Source organism: Giraffa tippelskirchi, chromosome 6 (assembly GCF_054371585.1).
Source record: "Giraffa tippelskirchi isolate mGirTip1 chromosome 6, T2T-mGirTip1v1.2.pri, whole genome shotgun sequence".
Classification (NCBI taxonomy): Eukaryota; Metazoa; Chordata; class Mammalia; order Artiodactyla; family Giraffidae; genus Giraffa; species Giraffa tippelskirchi.
This window is the reverse complement of record NC_137280.1, coordinates 174,644,593-174,657,758: the sequence shown is the minus strand read 5'-3', so window position 1 is coordinate 174,657,758 and position 13,166 is coordinate 174,644,593.

Below are 13,166 nucleotides of genomic sequence, written 5' to 3'. Positions count from 1 at the left end.
TTGGACACAACTTAGTGACTAAACAGCAACAACCTCTCTTGACAGCTTACTTATTATGATGTATTATGATTATCTCTACATACTTGTCTCCACTAGTCTGAATTCCCTGGAGGATACTACCCAAAGCAATCTATAAATTTAAAGAAATCCCTATCAAAACACCCATGATATTTTTCACAGAACTAGAACAAATAATCCTAAAATCCACAAAGGCCTCAAATAGTCAAAATAATCCTGAGAATGAAGAATAAATCTGGAGGTATCCCTCTCTCTGACTTTGGATTATATTGTAAAGCTACAGTAATGAAAACAGTATGGTTCCGGCACAAAAACAAGCACATATGTCAATGGAACAGAATAGAGAGCCTAGAAATAAGATAACACACTTATTTTCAATTAATTTATGACAATAACGGAGCCAAGAATACACAATGGAGAAAAGACAGTCTTCAAAATGTGGTGCTTGGAAACCTGGAGAGCTACATGTTAAAACAAAACAAACAAAAACAGAATTAGACCATTCTTTCACATGATACACAAAACACATTCTAAATGGATTAAAGACCTAAATGTAAGGCTGGAAATCATAAAACTCCTAGAACAAAATGTAGACAGAACACTCTTTGACATAAGTTGGAGCAATATTTTTTTGGATTTCCTTTTCAAGGCAAAGGGATCAAAAGCAAAAATTTAAGAATGGAACCTAAATAAACTTAAAAGCTTTTTGCACAGCAAAAAAAATCATTGACCCCACTACCCCTCAAAAATACAATCTACTGAATGGGAGAAAATATTTGCAAATGATATGTCTGATAAAGCAGATATCCCCAACTCCCAGGTCACAGATGGGTACCCCAGTCCACGGCCTGTCAGGAACTGGGCCACACAGCAGGAGGTGAGCAACGGGCAAAAGGGCCAATCTTCATCCACTGTTTCCCATCACTCCCCAGTGCGCACATTACCGCCTGAACCATCTCCCTCCCCGCCATCTGCGGAAACACTGTCTTCCATTAAACCAGTCACCAGTCCCTGGTGCCCAAAAGGCTGAGGACTGCTGTGATAAATGGATAATAGTCACAGTATATAATACAAAAGAAAAAAAACATATAACTCGTACAATTCAATTTAAAAAAAGCACACAATAAGATCCTGATTAAAAACTGGACAGAAGACCTGAATAAATATTTTTCCAAAGAGGACACTTAGTTGGCCAACAGGCACATGGACAGATATCCAACACTGGTAATGATCGGGGAAATGCAAGTCAAACTACTAGTTATCACATCATGCCTGTAAGAATGGCTGTTGTCAAAAATATCAAAAATAACAAATGCTGGAGAGGATATGGAGAAAAGGGAACTCTTATGCTGTTGGAGGGAATGTAAATTGGCTCAGCCATTATGGAAAATATTAGTAGTATGGAGGCCTGTCAAAAAATTAAAATTAGAACTATAATATGAACCACAATTTCCACTCCTGGGTATACATCCAAGAAAACAAAAACACTAATTTGAAGAGATACGTGCATGCCAGTGTTCATAGCAACATTACTTTCAATAGCTAAGCTAAAGAAGCAACTTGTATCTGTCAATTGATGAATGTATACATACACACATATGCAAAGTGGAATAATATTCATCCATGAAAAAGAATGGATTTTTGCCATTTGCAACAACATGGATGGATCTGGTGGGTAATATGCTTAATAAAATGCTGGCCAGCAAAAGACAAAAATGTATGTTGTCACATATGTGGAATCTGAAAAATAAACAAATAAATAATATATAATAAAACAGAAAGAGACTCACAGATATAGAGAACAAACTAGTCGTTACCACTGGGATGCAGAATGGGGAGAAGGGTAAGATAGAGTAGGGTTTTAAGATGCATAGGCTATTATTTACAAAGTAAATAAGCAAGAATATATTGCACAGCACAGGGAATATAGCCAGTACTTTAACTTTAAATGGAGTATAACTATAAAAATATTGAATCACTCTGCTGTATACCTGAAAATAACATGATACTGAAAATCAGTTATATGTTAATGAAAAAGTGAAAAAAATGCCTGTATTCCACTTTTATTTGGGGAGCGTATTTCTACTGCACATAACACCCTAAGTTCCTGTTTCCGTTTCTCTCGGCACCATGAAGAAGCCATGTTTTGCTTCAGCCTCTCAGTTTCTCTGTTGAGGAGGCCGCTTTGCTGCTGTATTAATGTGTCTTTTGTTTCTGCTTGCTGCTCTTAAGATGTGCTTTTTATCTTTAGTTTTCAGCAGATTGACGGTGATGTGCCTTGTAATTTTTTTTTTTTTAAAGATATATCCAGATGACATGTTCAATGAGATTCTTGGATTTGCGGGTTGATGTCTCATAATTAAATTTTGGAAGATCTTGCCCATTTTATCTTTTCATATTTTTTCTAAGCTATTATCTATCTCATCTCCTTTCACTTCCCCACAAATCAGATACTCTCTTTTCTGTTTTAATCTCAGTTTAGATATGTTCTATTAATAAGTCTCCAAGTGTGTGGATTCATCATTCTGCTGTGTTAATCTGCTGTTAAAAACAACACACAAATTCATTTTTGATAACTGATTTTTTTTTCATTGATACAATTCCATTTGGTTATTTTATATATTCTTAATATTTTATCATGCATGTTATCTACAATTTATAACAGACAACTTGTTACAGTTTGAATATTATGTCCCCCCCAAATTCATGAATTTGAAATGTTGAATATTTATGCTGATATGATGGTATTAGGAGGTGGAGCCTTGGGGAGAAGATTGATACATGAGAGTAAGGCCTCCTGAACAGAGTCAGTGCTCTTATAAACAAGACTCCACAGTGCGCCCTAGTCCCTTCTCTCTGCCTTGTGATGTGACAGCTGGGAAGTTTCATCATATGAAATAGGAAGTAGATTTTCACCAGACACTGAATCTGCCAGCACCTTGATTTAGATTTTCCATCATCCAGAAGTGTGAGTAATACATTTTTCTTGCTTACAAGCTACCAGTCTGTGTCTTTTTTTGTTACAGAAGCCCAAATGAACTAAGATAATACTTCAGTCTCTTTATAACCTAACTAATATCAAGTGTACTTGCACCATCAAACCATATATGCTTCTATTCACTGTTTCTCCTTTTTACTATGTCACTTAAAAATTATTGTTTCAGCATTTCATCTGCCTTGCAGTTTTTAAATTTTCTGCCAAACATTTTGTACTTAAATAACAGTAGGGACTGAATTATGACTGTTTTATACAGGGTGCTAGAGCTGGAGGCTGGGCCAATTCGAAATATTGCTAAACTGTACATAGGCATTCTTGTAGCTTTAGTTCACCACTGACGATATATTTTGAGATTGTGATTAGGGCTTTCTCTTCTGTAGAATTTCGTGAAATGAGGAGCTATGCAGGCTTGAGCAGAGGAGTGACAATACATGACTCATGTTTCAAAATGTTTACATCGTCCTAGACAGTACAGCTGATGAAAAGGAGCGTTCATGCGCCATTATTTTCTTTTCCACATGATCTACTTCAGGATTCTGTAGAGCAGTCTGTGCTAAAGAAGCATCATATTTTACTCACACTTAAGTAAACTCATGGATTAGGGAAGAGCTAATCCTGGCCTAAATATTTAGATATTCAAGAGATGCAAGACCCAACTTCTCAGACTCTAAAGTCCTTTCAAAATAAAAGACAAGGGTAATTTGTCATTTCTGATATGTAAACAAATTGAGGTTTGAGACATGAAGAACTTCTGACATCGAATCCATGATTTTCACCATTACAAAATGCTGCCTCTTCATTGCTTTGTAACAGAATAAAATGATTTAGATCTGGCATGAACAGATTTTATTTGTATAGGGGCAGATAATAAATATTTTGGGCTTTGAGGTCCATTTTCTATCCTTGACAACCACTCAAATCTGAGTTGTAGCACAAAAGCATCCATGGACAGTAAGTAAGTAAATAGTTTCAGTAATTTACAAAAAAAGGTGGTATGGTGAGTCAAATTTGGCCATTGTTTGCCAATCTCTGTTCTTAAGAGCAAAGGGGGATTGCAAAACACATTAGTTAGAAGTTATGCTGATTCTTTAAACTCTGTAGTTTTTCTGTTTGACACTGAACAGAAGAAGTGAAGTGAAGTGAAGTGAAGTCGCTGAGTTGTGTCCAACTCTTTGCAACCCCATGGACTGTAGCCTACCAGGCTTCTCAGTCCATGGAATTTTCCAGGCAAGAGTACTGGAGTGGGTTGCCATTTCCTCCTCCAGGGGATCTTCCCAACCCAGGGATTGAACCCGGGTCTCCCGCATTGCAGGCAGACACTTTACTGTCTAAGCCACCAGGGAACAGAAGAAGAACTAGGCAAATAAGATGAATATATTAACTTTCAATTACACCATGTTCCTACATAGCTCTTCTGCTGCCTAACCAAGAATAGCTGTGGGAGAAATCGCAAGTTAGTTTATCTTTCTTGCAAAAGAATATTTGGAAGATTCTAGGATAGATGCATGCAAATCACATATCTGTTTCTCAGAAATCTGTAAATGCTTTGCTAAATTATCAAGATGCTTATAGTATGGAAATATATATTGGAGGAAGAAATAAACCTTTGTAAAATTTTGAAACTAAGTATTCAAATGTTAGTACTTCTAAGATTACTACAAAATGGCTCATATAAATATAGTATCTTCATCTTACCATATTCCTTACAGTGTGACTGTGAATTATATATATTTAAAAACATATTAAAAAGCAGAGATATTACTTTACTGACAAAGGTCTATCTAGTCAAAGCTATGGTTTCTTCAGTAGTCATGTATGGATGTGAGAGTTGGACTATAACGAAAGCTGAGCACCAAAGAATTGATGCTTTTGAACTGTGGTGTTAGAGAAGACTCTTGAGAGTCCCTTGGACTGCAAGGAGATCCAACCAGTCCATCTTAAAGGAAATTATGCCTGAATATTCATTTGAAGGACAGATGCTGAAGCTGGAACTCCAATACTTTGGCCACCTGATCCGAAGAACTGGGTCACTGGAAAAGACCCTGATGCTGGGAAACATTGAAGGCGGGAGGAGAAGGGGACAACAGAGGATGAGATGGTTGGATGGCATCACTGATGCGATGGACTTGAGTTTGAGTAGGCTCTGGAAGTTGGTGATGGACAGGGAAGCCTGGCGTGCTGCAGTCCATGGGGTAGCAAATAGTCAGACATGACTGAGAGACTGAACTGAACTGAACTGATATATATATATATATGTATGTATATGTATGTATATATGTATATGTATGTATGTATATGTATGTATATGTATATATATATATGTATATACACTTCTACATACAATATTATGTGTGTATTTTCCCTCACTCCACTTCCTGATAGGGAAACTGAGTCACAATAATGATCAATAAATGCCTAAAAAAGATGTCAATGACAGGCCTGAGTAGATACTTCTGGTCTCCTGACACTCAGTTAAAGCTGTTTGCATTTTTTTCTAAATCAATATATCTGTAGCCCCAGGCGAGTTTCTTAAAGCAGATAGGAACCCCCGGGTATGTCAGTTTCAGATAGGAACAATAAATTGCACGTGTGCATTTGAAATGAGGACATATCTACCATTTTCTAAAGCTGAAAGACTATCCTTTTAAAATTCACATTTTAACAAAGACGTTTCACATACCTAATTATTATTGGTTAGGATACTTAGGTAGTAAACAAGTTTGTCAGATCTTTTCCTTGGCCAAATCACTTTAATAGGGAATACTGTCACTAAAAGAGATGATTAAAGTCCCTGGGGGCCTTCTACCCCACTTCCAAAGGCAGGTAGAAAGAATATTCGCTAGTTATTACCCAAGTCTTTGCTGATAATTCTGGACAGAATGGCACAGAAATTGAGTCATTAGACATATCATTTGGCTAGCCTCTGATAGAGGGTTTATTTGATTCAAGATATATTATAATAATCACATTTGGTTATTCTGTGTAAGTATATATTTTTGAAAGCTTGAAATGGAAGAAAAAAGTTAGCTTTCTCTATATTAACTTGAAAATTAAAAGCAATATCTATTCCTTACTATGTTATCACAGAAACATGAACTATTGATTCAAGTTTTTAATATCAAGACATATTTTCTTTAGGTAAAAAGAAATGATTTTGAATAGAAAATTCAGGTTTTTTAAAAATCAGAAGCATTCTGACATTTAGAAAAATCAGTGGACTTTTTTGCCATAAAAAAAAAAAAGCTAAAGATCTTTGGCCATCCTCCAATCTGTAAGGAACAGAACAAAGGAAAGAGAGAACCTATAGATTTTGGGTAGTTTTGAGAAATTGTGTGTTGAATTTCACATGCCTGAAAAACGTTATGTATTTCAGGAGAGGTGTGTTTTACCTTGATAAACAAGACCTAGTATTCTTAATGTCTAGGCACTAATGACGTATCCAAGTGTTTGATACAATGGTGAATACTAAAGGTCATTCAATTAATTTTGATTGCTTAGTCATATAATCTTTTAACAATAAATAACACACACACACCTCTTATCTTTAACTTACATGCTATTGCATACATATGGGATAACTAAAGAGAAATTCTATTTAGAGGTCATAGTCGTGGGTGGAAGCTTATATGACATACAGGAAATATTATGACGTTGTCCCACAGAGTTTCCATTTATGGTAATATTCAACAGTAGTATCCATCTTAAGATATGATTTTGAGAAGCAAACAAATTCCACCCCCCCCCCAAAAAAAAGAATTTCAAAATGAATGAATTTTCCAACAAAAGATGAACTTTAAAATAATCTTCTTTCATTGTATAGAATGTTGATTTTGGAAGAAAGATAAGCAGAAACAGACATAAAACATTGAACAGTTGAGTTTGAAAGATAGAGAGTTGTAGTTGCAAATAGTCATTTATGTTATATATATAAGGCAGGAAGCTAATATTTTCCTGACATATTAAAGGGGTTACTGATAAGACTTCATGCTTAAATTACCTGATTTTTACCAAATTAATATGGAAAAACTGAGAAATTTCGGGTCATGGTAATGAACAACCTGAAATGAGAATCAAAAATCTTGGTATGAGGCAATAACATTCTAGAAACCTGGACATAACTTGGGATTGATATAGAATATTGATCCAAACAAACAACTGTTACTGAAGAGAACCTAGAAACATAGGTTAGAGTCACCGTATAGTACCTGTTACTCATGAATGGAAGCGAATATGGTAAAAATCAGTGTCCTTATTAGAGAATACGCGATCAGCATTTCTAACAGCCCCACCATTGTTTCTAATCAGTACACACAGTTTAGTTTCTTTGTTGTCGGTGCGGTTGAGTCCCATTGCCGTCCACCTGAAACTGTCCCAACATCGTTGACTGGCTTTGTGCTGTGCTCAGTCGCTCCATCGTGTTCGGCTCTTTGCAGCCCCATGGACTGCAGCCCGCCAGGGTCCCCCGTGCATAGGGATTCTCCAGGCAAGAATACTGGAGTGGGTTGCCAAGCCCTCCTCCAGGGAATCTTCCCAACCCAGGGATGGAATCCAGGTCTCCCGCATTACAAGCATTTTTTTTTTACCATCTGAGCCATCAGGAAAGCCAAAAACTAAAGTAGGGAGCCCACCCTTCTCCAGGGAATCTTCCCAACCCAGAAATCCAACCGGGTCTCCTGCATTGCAGGCGGATTCTTTACCAACAGAGCTACCAGGGAAGTCTGTTGACCCGCTATACTCCAATATAAAATAGAAAGCTTAAAAAAATACTTCAAACTATGGATATCCTCTTGATAGCAAAGTTTATGATTACCAGTTAAAAAAATAAAATGAATAAATGTGTTGGCGTCTTTCCTTACAGGATTCTTTAATTGAGGGTTTATTTCTCCTTAGGTGTGCCACATATATACTTAATCCTATAAGACTAGGTTATCATTTGTTTATAAAACAATATGATTTAATCAAATATCACAAAGCAAATTTTGAGGGATAGTATTGGTAAATATAAAAGCATTTTGAGCTATTTATATATCAATATTTTCTTTAAAATAGGAAATTTGAAATTAAAAATATATAATAGAAGTTTGAACTCTGAAAATTTAGATGTTGATTCTAAATTAGAGGTAAGTTCCTATTTTCAAATATTTAATTTCTTAAGATTCTGTTGTCTTTATCAATAAAAGAAAGGATATATTTAAATAACATTTGAATCTTTGGTGATTTTTTAAAGTTAGCTATTGTCTTTGAGTACAGCAGCAGCAGCAGCAACATAATGTATACAGACTTCATTCTTAAGTTTTCAATTTGTTAACACTAAAAAAACTGCTTAAGTTTCTTTGCATAAACATAAAACATACTTGCTCTCTCTTTTTAGCTTTAATATCTAACACTCATTTCTCACTCTTGTATCAAGCAATATAGTCTCCATTTAAATTACTAGAAACCTATGACCCTATACAGGGAAAAATTAACTACGTAAAGTATATGTAATACATTTCTATCTTGTCTGTATCAGAACAAAACTAGTTAGTCTTAAAAAAATTGATTTTGGTGAAAAATTAAGCCCCTTAGCAAAGCGATTCTATATGAAAGGTTTCAAGATGGAACATGATGGAGAAGAAATTGCCTTTGAGAGGGAATCAAGAGCACTGATTTTATCTGAGTTTCTTTTCTCCCTGACTGCATAAGCACAATTACTGCAGAGTTTGTATTTATAATCCTTCCTATGATTATGAAATTCATAAAAATGATTCTCAAACTGTTATAAGAATATATTCAATTGGCAGAAGGGCGTTCATGATATTTATTCTATTAATATAACATACAATATATTTAGAAAACCTTAAAATAACAATGCAAAATGTAATAAAATTAAACAAAGTTTAACAAAATAATAAAGGCTCAACAAGTCAGGCATGAGAAGCTAGGAAGAAATATCAGAACAAAACAAAACAAAAATGTACATCAAATGTAGTAGTAGTAAATGAGAAAGAAGAGCAAGAATAGACCCACATAAGACTTTCAGTATGAACTGTCTCTCAGAAAACATGTCAGGATTAAAAGAAGAATATATCTGTAAAAAATATACTGTAACACTAGAAAGATAATATCAAAGTTGAAAATGCAGGATAAAGTGAAAATGTTGATGGAAGACAAGAGAATTAATACCCTAGCACAAAAAGCCAATATTTCAAATCAAGGTAATTCATAGAAATGCATGATTAAGCGCAAGAGAATCTAAAAGCCTACAAATTAAGACACAGAAGTTCAGTCATCTGAAATAGTTGTTATTAGGGCAAATGGAGAAGGCCAGATCTGTAAGGAATTAAAATTGGTCTTTAAGGTTAGGGGTACATGTATCTGAATTCCAAATCTATCATTTCTTTGCTCTCTGATCCTGCTATTTAATCTTTTTAAAGCTCAGATATCTCATGAGAAATAGCTATAGAATTATACCTCTGTCATAGAATTTTTGAAATAATTAAATGTGATTATATGTGTAAAGTACTTAAACGAGTGCTTGGCAAATAACAGTCACCTATTTTTTGGAGGGGGAGGAGTTGACTAAATTAGTTGGCAAACTTTTACTTTAGCTGCAATGCTTTCTTGGAATGGATATAAAAGATAACAGAATCTCTTTCAGTAGAAACACAGTGTTCCTAGGCCTCTACTTTTCATGTTTGAAACCTTTAAATTTTTAGGTTTAAAACATTAAGAACAATGAGAAGAGTTTACAAACTGCCAATAAAGCAGGAGACACAGTGACAAGGAAGCCTTGAAACATTCCTCTCCCAGCTTTGGAGACAATCTATCCACTGCCAGGACAAAAGAGTAATCATTGCAAAATAAGATGTCCCACTCAGCTGACCTTTCCTCTCTGAATCAATTATTCAAATATTTCCCTCATAGCAAAGTTGAACAGAAAAAAAAAAAAAAAAGTATGTACCTCAGGGCACATGAAAGATGCTTAGCAAACACTGATTAGAAAAAAATTATGTGAGATAAGATTAATTGGATGAAATAAAATGATATAAGAAATTAGGCCAACGTGAGAATTGGGAAAATCAGAAGATCAAAATTCATAGCTGCATCCATAAGATACACTAGAAAGTGAGTAGGGCAAGGAGAAATTTCACCTGAGAAAGACACTTCTATTCTTAACAATAGAATAGATTTTATTTATAAAAAGAATTTATAAATAGAGTTCTATTTATAAAATTCTATAATATTCTATTTTATAAAATTTTGTAAAATTCTGTTTATAAATAGAAATTACTTAATAAGTAAATTCAAAGTTTATTTAGTAAGAATAAGTTAAGAATAAGTCATGATGAAAAATAAAGTATGAATGAGACTAAACATTTACCTATAAAACAACATTCTGTTGTTCCATGTCCAGTTCTAACTGTTTCTTCTTGACCTGTATACAGGCTTCTCAGGAGGCAGGTAAGGTGGTCTAGTATTCTCATCTCTTTAAGAATTTTCCGCAATTTTTTAAAATTTATTTTAATTGGACGCTAATTGCTTTACAATATTGTAGTGGTTTTTGCCATACATTGACATGCCATGAGAGTACATGTACTCCCACCTTCCCCCATCCCATCCCTCAGGGTCATCCCAGTGCACCGGCCCTGAGCACCCTGTCTCATGCATCGAACCTGGACCAGCGATCCACTTCACATATGATAATGTACATGTTTCAATGCTATTGTGATCCACACAGTCAAAGGCTTTAGTATAGGCAATGAAGCAGAAGCAGATGTTTTGCTGGAATTCCCTTGCTTTTTCTATGATCCAAGGGATGTTGGCAGTTTGATCTCTGGCTCCTCTGTCTTTTACAAACCCAGCTTGTACATCTGGAAGCTCTGTGTTTACATACTGTTGAAGCCTAGCTTGAAGGATTTTGAGCAGCACATTGCAAGCATGTGCAATGAGTACAGTTGTACAGTAGTTTGAACATTCTGTGGCATTGCATTTCTTTGGGATTGGAATGGGATCTGACGTTTTCCAGTCCTGATGGCCATTGCTGAGTTTTCCAAATTTGCTGGCATATTGAGTGCAGCAATTTCACAGCATCATATTTCAGCATTTGAAATAACTCAGCTGGAATTCCATCACCTCTACTAGCTTTGTTTGTAGTAATGCTTCCTAGGTCCCGCTTGACTTCACACTCCAGGATTTCTGGCTCCAGGTGAATGACCACATCATCGTGGTTATCTGGTTCATTAAGACCTTTTTTGAACAGCTCTTCTGTATATTCTTGCCACCCCTTAATCTCTCTTGCTTATGTTGGGTCCTTGCCACTTCTGTCTTTTATTGTGCCCATCTTTGCATGAAATGGTCCCCTGATATCTCCAATTTCCTCAGGGCATATAACCTGAGAAAACAATAATTCAAAAAGACACTTATACCCCAGTGTTCACTTCAGCACTATTTTCAATAGTTTTGACGTGGAAACAATCTAGATGTCAATCGATAGATGGATGGATAAAGAATTTGTGGTACATATGCAATGGAATATTACCCAGTTATAAAAAGGAATGAATCTGAGTCAATTCTAGTGAGCTGGATGAAGCTAGAGCCTGTTATAAAGAGTGAAGTAAGTCAGAAAGAAAAGAAATATTGTATAGTAATACATATATCTATGGATTCTAGAAAAAATGCATTGATGAAACTATTTTCAGGGCAGGAATATAGATGCAGATACAGGGAACAGACTTGGGGACAGGGAAGATGAAGGAGAGGGTGGGACAAATTGAGAAAGAAGCCCTGGAACATATCCACTACCATCTGTAAATAGACAGCTAATGGGAAGTTGCTGTAGAACAGGGAGCTCAACCCAGTGCCCTCTGACAACCAAGAAGTAGGCACGCAGTGGGGGTGGGAGGGAGGTTTAAGATCGAGGGGGCATATGTACATTTATGACTGATTCACACTGTCGTATGGCAGAAACCAACCCGACATTGTAAAAAAACTTAGCTCAGTTCAGTTCAGTTGCTCAGTCGTGTCCGACTCTCTGTGACCCCATGGAATGCAGCACGCCAGGCCTCCCTGTCCATCAACAACTCCTGGAGTTCACCCAAACCCATGTCCATCGAGTCGGTGATGCCATCCAGCCACCTCATCCTCCGTCATCCTCTTCTTAAAGCAATTATTTTCCAGTTAAAAAACAATTACAATGTGAAAAAGAAAAGCCTTATTCTAAGAATACAAGATAGCTTCATGAAAAAAACAGAACAAAATAAATATCACAAATATGGTTCTATTAAAAAGAAATTTTGGAAGTGGAATGAAGTGCCAAAAAAACCAAGAATCATCTGCTGCTTCTGACAAGTTCTTCTCCTCCTTAACTGCCATGGACAGAGTTGATTTTTTGAACAATCTTTTATATAATTTTTTCCTGTCACTACAGAAACCCTTGAGCTCCCCAGAGAATTCTAGAAACTATAGGGAAGGAGAGCAGGCAAGTAAACATCCTCTACTTCACTTTGCTTTCTCTTCATTCATTGTTGAATATGAAGTGTTTGGATGTATGAAAGACAAACACCATTTATCTACATTTCAGAGAAATACAAAGTCAGTTTTCTCCTAGGAGTTCTGTCACAGAGGCAAGAGTTTAGTCTCTACATGGGGCTGGAGTTAGTGGTATCTTTAAAAGAGAGAAAAATGCTTAAGGTGTTATATTAAGGCTTCCATTTTGGGAAAACTGTACAAAATAACAGTTAATTAAATTGCTTAACCCACAGCTCAAGCTACAAAGAACTGAGCCTCAAGACTTATTTTGCAAAGAAAATTCGAGACACATTTTTTTTCCATTTTGGTACATAATTTTCTACCTTAAGCTTACTCCTTGGAAGGAAGGTTATGGCCAACCTAGATAGCATATTTAAAAGCAGAGACATTACTTTGCCAACAAAAGTCCGTCTAGTCAAGGCTATGGTTTTTCCAGTGGTCATGTATGGATGTGAGAGTTGGACGGTGAAGAAAGCTGAGCGCCGAAGAATTGATGCTTTTAAACTGTGGTGTTGGAGAAGACTCTTGAGAGTCCCTTGGACTGCAAGGAGATCCAACCAGTCCATCCTAAAAGAGATCAATCCTGGGTGTTCATTGGAAGGTCTGAGGTTGAAGCTGAAACTTCAATACTTTGGCCACC